At 38.6% G+C, this 9,691-nt stretch overlaps 1 long non-coding RNA gene across 1 annotated transcript; it reads right to left on the minus strand.

Moving 5' to 3' along the window:
• Positions 1 to 3,023: 3,023 nt before the first annotated feature.
• On the minus strand, positions 3,024 to 3,903 carry LOC141282879 (uncharacterized). Its single transcript, XR_012337750.1, has 3 exons — positions 3,825 to 3,903; positions 3,456 to 3,535; positions 3,024 to 3,267 (listed from the first exon to the last, which is right to left on the minus strand). It is a non-coding gene; the product is annotated as an uncharacterized lncRNA (long non-coding RNA).
• Positions 3,904 to 9,691: the final 5,788 nt, after the last annotated feature.

The following is a 9,691-nucleotide window of genomic DNA, read 5'->3' on the forward strand; positions in this document are numbered from 1 at the left end:
ATTGAGTTTGAAATGTTTATTTAATAAAAAACCCTGAACATTTCACAATTGTCACAATCACAAAACAATATTATACACAAATATTAAAGGTTGCATACATAAACAATGCTTTTTAAATTGATAAATATAAAGAGAAAACAATATAAGACCAAAATGCATTAGGGAATTAAGGAAATATGAGCAAATAAAATAAACAAAATAAAAGCAACAATGAAAACAACATTCAAAGCAGAACAATGTTATGTAGTAAATGGTCTTAATAACATGAACAACAACTACACTAGCCTCAGTTGCACTATCGGGCCTGTGCGAGCCAGGGCTTCAAACGGGCCTAGCGGAGCCAATAGCCTCAGACCTCCAGCTGTGTAGCCAAAATCACGACGCGTTTGCATTGTCAAGCCAATAGCGCCGCAGCGCTTCAGAAAACCCCACCCTTAATACGCCTACCTGGATGTAACGTCACACAACCCCGCCTGTTTTACCGTGAGGAAGTCACTTCAATCTGACAGGAGACGGGAGTGAGATCGCATCATCATACAACAAACATAATGAAAATAACTGAGGCAGCTGTTTGCACGGTGAAAGCCAAGATGAGAAGATAGAGGTGTTTGCTCCATCCGCGGTGTTACTCTTGAAGTTTATGTTGGCTGCACACGAGCGATCTCACGACGAGACAATATCAGATCAATAAGCAATAGTTAACTTTATGAAGTAGGATAATTACAAATAAAGCGTTCATCTACCTAATGTGCCATTATACTATATACACAATATTTTAAAGAATATAATGAGTCCTAGTTTTACATTTATATAAAATAATCTTATTTTAAAATATGCATGTGTGTCTAAATATGTAACGTTAAGTTTGTAGTTATAGTTCTATGGCGATCTAAACATACTTACACATTATAAGAGGTGTGATATCTTTAATCATGAAAACGTTAATAGTTGAGCATCACATGAAACACAAGGTAACTGTCTAATAGCTATTTCAATAATGTGTCAATCAATAAATACTTGTCTATAAAGAACTGCCTCGAATAGCTGAATAAGACTGAAAATCACTTTACTTGCATCTCAAAACGTTTGAGAAATCATTAGAAAATGTACTCGTTAAGAATCAACTCTGAATATACACAAGTATTTAAAAAGCTATGTTACAGTGGTTAAGTTAATGATGGTTATATTTACCATTTTGTTGCATACCATTTCTATGTTTCAGATGTGATCCTTATTAAGCAATCATTTTCAATAAACTGACAAGCAGCCGTAGTAATAATAGCGCGGTACTTTATTTGCATATGAAGTTTATATCAGTGCACAAACAGGTGTATTTAAAGACATCTCCTCCGACGGATTTTAAGATCCATGGCTCCTGTCGTCTCATCATCATCATCTTCGTTTCATCTCCTGCTCTTTCATATGTTGCTGTGTCATCTCTCATATACAAAATAAAAACTCCTGGATGTCAAATTGAAAGCTTTACGTTGGCATTTTTCTGTAAAACGGACACAAAAGAAAGCAGCACATGTGATGTTTTGTATAAAGGGTTTGTAAATACACATACAGTATACCCACATAAGTTTGCTACATTCATATAAGAGTCAAATTAATCTCCAAAATACCAGAAAGCATGGCTATGACTAATATAATAAAACCATGGTTACTTTTTCTAAGGGCTGACTAAAAAATTCAACAGAGATGACAATATAACACAAAAAACACCAATGTAACTAAGACACTTATGCAATCGTTATTTGTATCGTATTGTAAGTGTTTTGTATGCAAACGTTATGTAGTATGTTAACTCACCGACTGTAGATACCTTCGTGACTTGAGTGATCGCTTCTTTAATAAATGGACGATGAAATGATGATCTAACACACATCCTTAATTTCTCAGCACTGTTGCACTTTAAACACTTTGTTCTGTGCCAGAAACTTTATAAACTTCTCCCGAACCGGTAGCGGTGTGCGCCGGATCCTTAGCATGGTGAGTTCAGCGTTGTAATGCATCTTTGATTTTTACATATGCAGATCATTTTCTTCAGTCCGAAGTACAAACATAGCAGGCATCTTCCGTTAAACAGTAAATTACTGGTGATCCCGATTATTTTTAAAGTTTGAAATCTGCAGACAGATGGATGCGCATCTTGCCAGAGATTCAGATAAACTCCGCCTTTGACCTTTACCACTCCCCTAGCCCCGAGAAGCCCGCTCTGGCCCAAGGAATTCGGCGGGCCAGAAAAGCCGGGCCTTAAGCCCCAACGAAGCACCAGTGAAGCACGATCATGCCCCGGAAGTGACAATGCAAACGCCACAGGCCTCGGCAGGCACTGGCACGCCCGCTTGAAGCCCGATAGTGCAAACACGGCTATTGATCTTGCTTTAGGAAATCAGTCCTAAGCACTTTTCGGAGGGGATTAGTTTTTTAACATGTCCCCCGTGACGTCTGTGATTTAATGTATCGATTCGAACGGGATTAAAATTCTAGAGATGGGAGTGTCTGTTTCATGCGTTTGGGCATTGCAGAAGAGCACGTGCTCTGGATATGCGTGTTTGTAAGGTTTTATATTTCGCTTTAAAAATTTTAACATATCAAAAGAACTTTTACAAATCATACTAAAGTAGCCTACGTGTTTTATATAACTGGCTGCTTATAATAAACCCAACGAATTGAAGAAATAATAATTAATAACAATTTATTATCTTTATTATTTAACATTACCATTTTGGAGTTGAACAAAATAAGTTTGAGTTTACCTTATAAGTTACTGATATTACAGTGTTTAGTCTTAACAGTGTTTGATATTCAGCTCGTCCTGATTTAATTATTTTATTTCACCAAATGGGGACAAAACATCCATATCTGAATGAATGGGACTCAGGAAGTACAATATATATACGCGGTAGATCTTACGGCAGATCACTTTGGCCAAAAGACAACAAGAACAGCGTTTTCAAAAGATATTGCGGGCAAACATTTGCATCCGGACGGGATTAAATTTCTCAGATGACCTCTGAGTTTGGCGGAAAACAGTAGGTAAATTGCTCTGGAATTTTTACGGAGGTCATCAAAACACAGACATGGCCGATTCGTACGGGATTAAAAACACAGAGGACCTCTGAGAAGCACGATTTTCTCAGAGGTCCCCCTGTAAAACTAATCCCGTTGTCCTGTAATTATTCAAACATTTCTAAAGCATATACTTGTCAGCAAAGGTAATGTTGACGCACCCTCATCTGGACAGACATCTCTTTGGGAGTCCTGTGGAAATATAAAAAGTATATATAAGTATTTGGCATAATACACTATATAAACACACACACACACACACACAACAAATCAAATGAAATACAATTAAAGTTGTACATTTTAGAAAGTTTACATTAAACTGTACAAAGATACAACAACAAATATGATCAAAGAAATGCATAGAATGTACAGAATATTACTTGATATTCAGTGTTGATGTCCTCAGAGTCTCTGTGTCGTTCTGCCGCTTCATTACAGTAGATTACTTCACTATAGTTGTCTATCAAACACAGAATAAAAAATATATAATCACATACATCATAACATGTCTGTTTACTGTTAAACCTGTTGGATTTAATAATTTCATTATTAAATTTACATAATTTTGGCCAGATTGCAGTCACACCAACTTCTTCAGTGTCTGGATCAGTCTGATGTTTTAGCTTTCACTATTACTTCATTATATTTCTCTGTCAAACACAGAATTAAAAAACAAAAATCACATACATTACAACACATCTATTTACTATTTAACCTCTTTGATTTAATTATTTAATTAATAAACTTACATCATTTTGGCCAGATTGCAGTCACATCAATTTCTTCAGTGTTTGGACCAGTCTGATGTTTTAGCTTTCACTGTTACTTATAAGCTGTATCTTCGCCAAACTTATGTCTACTGACACGACACTTGGTAGTTGTGATGCCGGTCAAAAACAGAGGGTGCATGCAGAGCTTCGTCACACCTAGTGGTCAGACAAATGTATCACATGCCTATAATTTTGGATGCGGTCGCATATTATAATGTGACCTGTTTCCTTGGAGTCCTGAATAGTTGCCGAGTCCAACGATATCAAACATGCCAGAATTTGCCTTACAGTTAGCCATGTGCATCAAAATAGAGCTTAAAAAACACACGCGAATATCTCCGCAAATGTTATTCTGATCAACTCGAAAAAGCCATAGGAAGAACAATTACCTTCTGAACAAAAACCTCTATTGGCGCTATATTAAAATTTTCATCAGAAATGGCAGAAATTCTTATTTGGTGTTTTTTACACATAAATGGTTATAACTGCAACGAAATAGATTTTTTTTCACCAGATTTAATACACTAATATATGAGCAGAGTCTGAGGCCACACAAAAAATTGGTATGCCTGCACTACTAGTTTAGCCTGGTATAACCAGACTCTCGTACATTCATTTCATTTGTACAGAGAGTCTGGCCACGCTCCATTGCAAAGCGTTACTTCCGTTAAGGAGGGTCCATTGTTGAAGTTTAAAACTATTGGATCTGCCCAGAGTCGCCAGGATCTGCCAAAGCCAATCTCTAACATGTGGTCGTGACGTATATCATGCACTGAAACCGTCCGGAAACAACAAGTCAGAATAATCAGACAAACAAAAGTTAGCAAACCTGGTTCTTGCTCTGGCTTTAACTTCTGTATATTCCGCAGTTTTGCAACAACGGACCGAATAGCTTTTCTCACGTCTTTCTCCGCTGCCATTACTGAACTACAACCAGAGGCGCGGGAAGATATTTTCGGTAGGGGGTGCTGGGGTGCGGATGCGGCGGTGTGTGTGGGGGGGTGTATAGTGTTATAGACAGGGCCTGAAGTTAACTTTTTTGACCACTAGCCACTGTGGCAGGTGGATTTCGAAATCCACCTGCCACAGAGACTTTTTACCAGCCAGTTTTGTTTTTTGCCTGAATAGTGAATTATAACACTGTCTTTATTGTATGAATTAAATATAAAAAAAATTCAGAGCTACAAAAGTGAATTTCTCTTTGTCTTAGGTTGTTTGATTAACATTAATAACACAGACTTAAGTAGGTTAATTGCGGTTACTGTCTCTTTAAGACCAGCACAGACTGGTTTTTGACTCTTTATACAAGGCATAAAGAAATGTTTTATAAGAAAATGAATAATGTTGGGATAATTTTGTTTGTATGTACCCTGTCAAGAGCAGAAAGATTTTATGTACGCATGCTTTTAGGAACGTCTCTCCGATGTGCCCTATTAAGTCCCCTTAAACCTGCACACGCACACAGAGACAGAGGGGGCACAAACTGCGCACATACGTTGTTTTTCATTACTATATTCGCAAAATGTATGTTAATGTACTACAGTATAAGGCATAGTAGCGCAACTCTCTCTAAAGTTTACACATCAAGAGTTCTGATCCGTCACAGCAGCACTACACATCTGTGCAACTGCGATTGTACAGTAGCATATTTCAGCTTTGCATTCTCTTCCCATCTCACCAACAGTTTAATACTTACTCGCACATCCAAACGTAGTCAGAGAAGTGCCTCATCTTCTTTCCAATCGCATGAACGTTGCGAAACAGCAGTCGCATCCTCTCAATGAATCACTCAATTTGCATCGGTGATATGCGCAGGTTGATAAGAAATGAGCGGGTGCCGGTTACGAGTCATCCAAAAATATTTTAATGATATTCAGGCCGCGGTCAGTCGGTCGAGTTTAAAAACTATTTTGAACAATTACGGGGGGGTTAGTTGAAAATGTCGGTCGGGAGTGGGTTGTTTATAAAATGACCCGCGCATCACTGATTCGCATTGGCTACCCGCCAATGTGGCTGGTAGATTGACAGTGTTACCCGCCAATTGCAAAATCCACCCGCATTTGGCGCGTGGTCGGGTGTTAATTTCATGCCCTGGTTATAGAATTCTAAAGTTGTTCACAAGCTTTTTATTCTGCAGACCACTCTACCTATGTTTTCTTTTAAAAACTCACTCGCACCTCCCATCCATAATGTACAGCTGAGCTGACGGTGCGAATGTAGTATGAGGCTTGTATTTAATTGGTTGATGTAATGCTGGGTATATGATTGGAGTAGTTTTTGTGTTCTTTCTATTGGTTGGGTCGAGTGTAGTCGGCAGAACCAATGGGGTGGCGGCGTGTATACTATTTAAGGACTTTTATTGTGACAGTTAGAGAGTTCGCTGGTGTGGGATGCTTCTCGTTCTCCCTGGCATTTCCGGATCCTGGTGCTGTTTCTCTCCCGGTATGTTTGGCTTTTGCCGGAGGAGTGATGACTCGTATACTGTGACACTAACGTGTGTACTATTTATAGGCTAATTTAGAGTGCGGCTGGTGGCGTTGTTGTGAACGATCGTGGCGGAGTTCGCTGGCAGGTACGTTAGTTTCTTTTTCTGATTACATGCGCAGTGAGATTCATGGTGTGTTATTTTTAGTTATCGCTGCAAAGATCGCCGGATTCAAATTCAGATTGACAAATGCTGTTAAATTGAGCTGCTGCTGCGATCTGTGAGTAGTCAATACAGCTGTGCGTCTAGCGTTTAAAACAAATCGTAAGTATTCCTCTTATCCCTTGCACTGGGGTGGTTTTGAAGTTTTTAAATGATAAACTAATGTTTGTTTCTTTGATCAGGGGTAAATGGAGACCATGATTGAATTAAACCCTTATTCCCAATGAACGCTTTTATGACATCGTTGCTGTTTTGCTCTTGTGCATGAATGCTCTGTGAGTGGGCGTATGTTACGGGTCTCCGCAGCATTTGCCGTTCGACCACCCCCGAGGGTGGTGTCAAATTACTTTAGCTGGACTTTCTTAGTGGCGTGGCCCTCTTTTTGTGTAATGTTGTGTATTTCATTTATATTAGTTTGTCTGTGATTTGTATACTTGGTGTGTGGTATGGTTTGATTTACTTTCTAATTTTCTTTACCATGATTTGTGTATTGTGAGTTGTCCCGTGTTGTTTCAGTGTTTTATAGGCATTGACCCACTGATTGTTGTCTGGGGTTAAAGTGCCAATTGTTGTCCCCACATTTGTATGTGATTGGATTATTTATAGTGTGTAAAATTGATATTTTGGCCTACACGGACTCGTGTGGAGCAGGGGGGGCTTGCTGCTTCCAGGGAGTGGCGTAGTTCACGGTGTGCTGTGTAGTGACATATGTTCCTGGGGTGTGCAGGGAAATTGCTGTGGTGTGAATTGGGGTGCATCTAGACAACCTCCATGTTTGCAGTGGGCCTGCCCTGTTCCCACTGATCCTGGCCCTAGAGTTTCATTAATTGTTGGGGGTTTGTGCGAAAGAATGACAACATTTTACATATTTTATAATAAAATATAATTTTGTACTGATACGCACGTCTCCATTTTCCTTTGCCTTCAATTGGTAGACTTTACCTGTGTGCCTGGGTTGGTTTTTCCCTGGTATTTTATCCAGGGTGGCGTAGTCAGATTATTCTAGACATATTTCCTTACTTGGTATCGCCACACATACAAACTATATAGCCTATTGCAACATAGAGTTTAGATTCTCTGCAGCCAGGGTCGTTATTTTCTGCTACTATCCTCTGGCCGGGCCGGACCGTTGATTAAGCATATTTTTTATCATTACTTTATTATCCTCATTGGGTGGGGAGAAAACTATGCCATATAATCAGAAATATTATATATAGACTATATTTAGGCCAAAGTAACAAATGTGTCCAAAAATTTACACAAATTACAAAATGATTTGTAAAAGTTACAAAATGCAACGCGAGTCATGTGCGGAGTCTCCTCTGGCACCCATCACGCACCGTGTCTGCTGTTCTGTATGATGTAGTGCAAGTTTGAAGATGTAAAGAAAAAAAGAAAAACAGGAGAATTAACTTTAAGCAAGTTTGGAGGAAAGTCGGAGGTATGGAACCAGTTATACATTCTCACTCGTGCCAGTAGCCTACGCCGGCTTTGTTTTCCTTTGCTTTTTTAAGTTTTTAATAGGCTATTTATAATTTCTATGGAAACTTATTGACATCACTCGAGTTAAGGCGATTAGTGGACCTTTCAATTCACGGGTTTCATTTAATTCTATTTTTTAAATGTAAATGTAATATTTTTGTCTTAAGTTTTGTTTCAGTTTGCAATGCCTCCTGCGCAGCGGTGTAAAAATAAGATATTTTTCGACTTTAAAATTCAAACATCATATCCTAAATTGTCGGAATATATTCCATATGTATTAATTTGGATTTATAGATGTTTAACATTAAAATCGATGCATGGGAATAATTTACATTAATTTTTGAAATGCCCACCACTCTTAAATGCGCAGGTTCCTTATTGTACATCGAGGCTTCACAATTTAGTTCCTTTCATGTCGTTTTAATCATTTTATTCAATCTTTTTCACTTTAAATGTTCACTTTAAATGTTCTGTTACATTTACATGTGCGTTAAACACCGCGAAACAATTTGGCTATATTTTTAAATAGTTTTTGAAAAGATTACCTTTTTCTGATATGCAGGAGTTATGTGGAGAAATAACGCTAGTCCTCGGGACATTTAGGCTGTGTGATTGAAAAAATGAAAAATTATCTTCTGAGACATTGCGAAGCTGATAGGCTACAGATAGCCTAGTAATTCGTTTAATGTGGCTGTGGGTGTGCGTGCTTGTGTATTATGCTAATACGTAGCCTACGCAGCTTATCGGCTGAATCGCAATCACGTCGTCAAAACAAATCTGATTGGCTAATACACACTGAAATGAATTAAATCATTTTAGAATTACTAAATTAATAATTCTCTCTTCATCACACAGCCCAAACATGACATACAAAATGTCTTGGAACAGTAACAAACAACAATCAGAGATATTTATAAGCTATCATTTTATGGTCATTGCAGTTTTAAATCTTTGCCACCAGGGGGTGCTGCAGCACCTGCAGCACCCCCACTTCCCGCGCCCATGACTACAACTCAAACTGACGCACGACCTCAACGTCATCGTTCTTAGCCACCCCCATCTGTTCGCTGATTGGTCCTGCAGATTTTTGCAGGAGAAAACGAAACTCTATAGAGCCATCGCAGACGTACTGCTGAAGCGAAATGAAAAATAAGCGGAACCACGTAGGAGGGCGGAGCCAGGCTTCTACTAGTTGGCCTTATAATTGAACAAAACCTTTCATATCAAGCAAGCCCTATGGTCATACAACTATTTCATTGCTAAACTAAAGTGTATAGTCATGAATCTAGCAAGATGTAACGCAGTCATGACCTGAGGTTGCATGCACGATTTTGTCATAGCGCCACCTAGTGGTTTTGAGATAGAAAATACACATCCAAAACCGTGAGTCATCATGAATTATTCGTTTCAAGGCTTGGACTATAATCACTGGTAGATGTCAATTTACTCTGTAGCAACCAATGAGAATACCTTATCAACCGTTTTTGCAAGAGTTTTTGCTTTGCATCAGAGCATCGTAGAGACGTGGGGATGGTCTCTTTTGACTCATTTAACCTGTTGTCAAATGTTGTGACCTCTGTGTTGCCACTGCCAACACCACTCACGTGTCTTTCAGTGCTCTAATGTTCCATGATTGTGAATAACAGAAGGACGATTGCAGTAGAAAAGAACATAGATTATTTTTGTTGATTACTTTTGCATTTTTTCATCTGGAATC

This window comes from Paramisgurnus dabryanus, chromosome 10, assembly GCF_030506205.2.
Source record: "Paramisgurnus dabryanus chromosome 10, PD_genome_1.1, whole genome shotgun sequence".
Lineage (NCBI taxonomy): Eukaryota > Metazoa > Chordata > Actinopteri > Cypriniformes > Cobitidae > Paramisgurnus > Paramisgurnus dabryanus.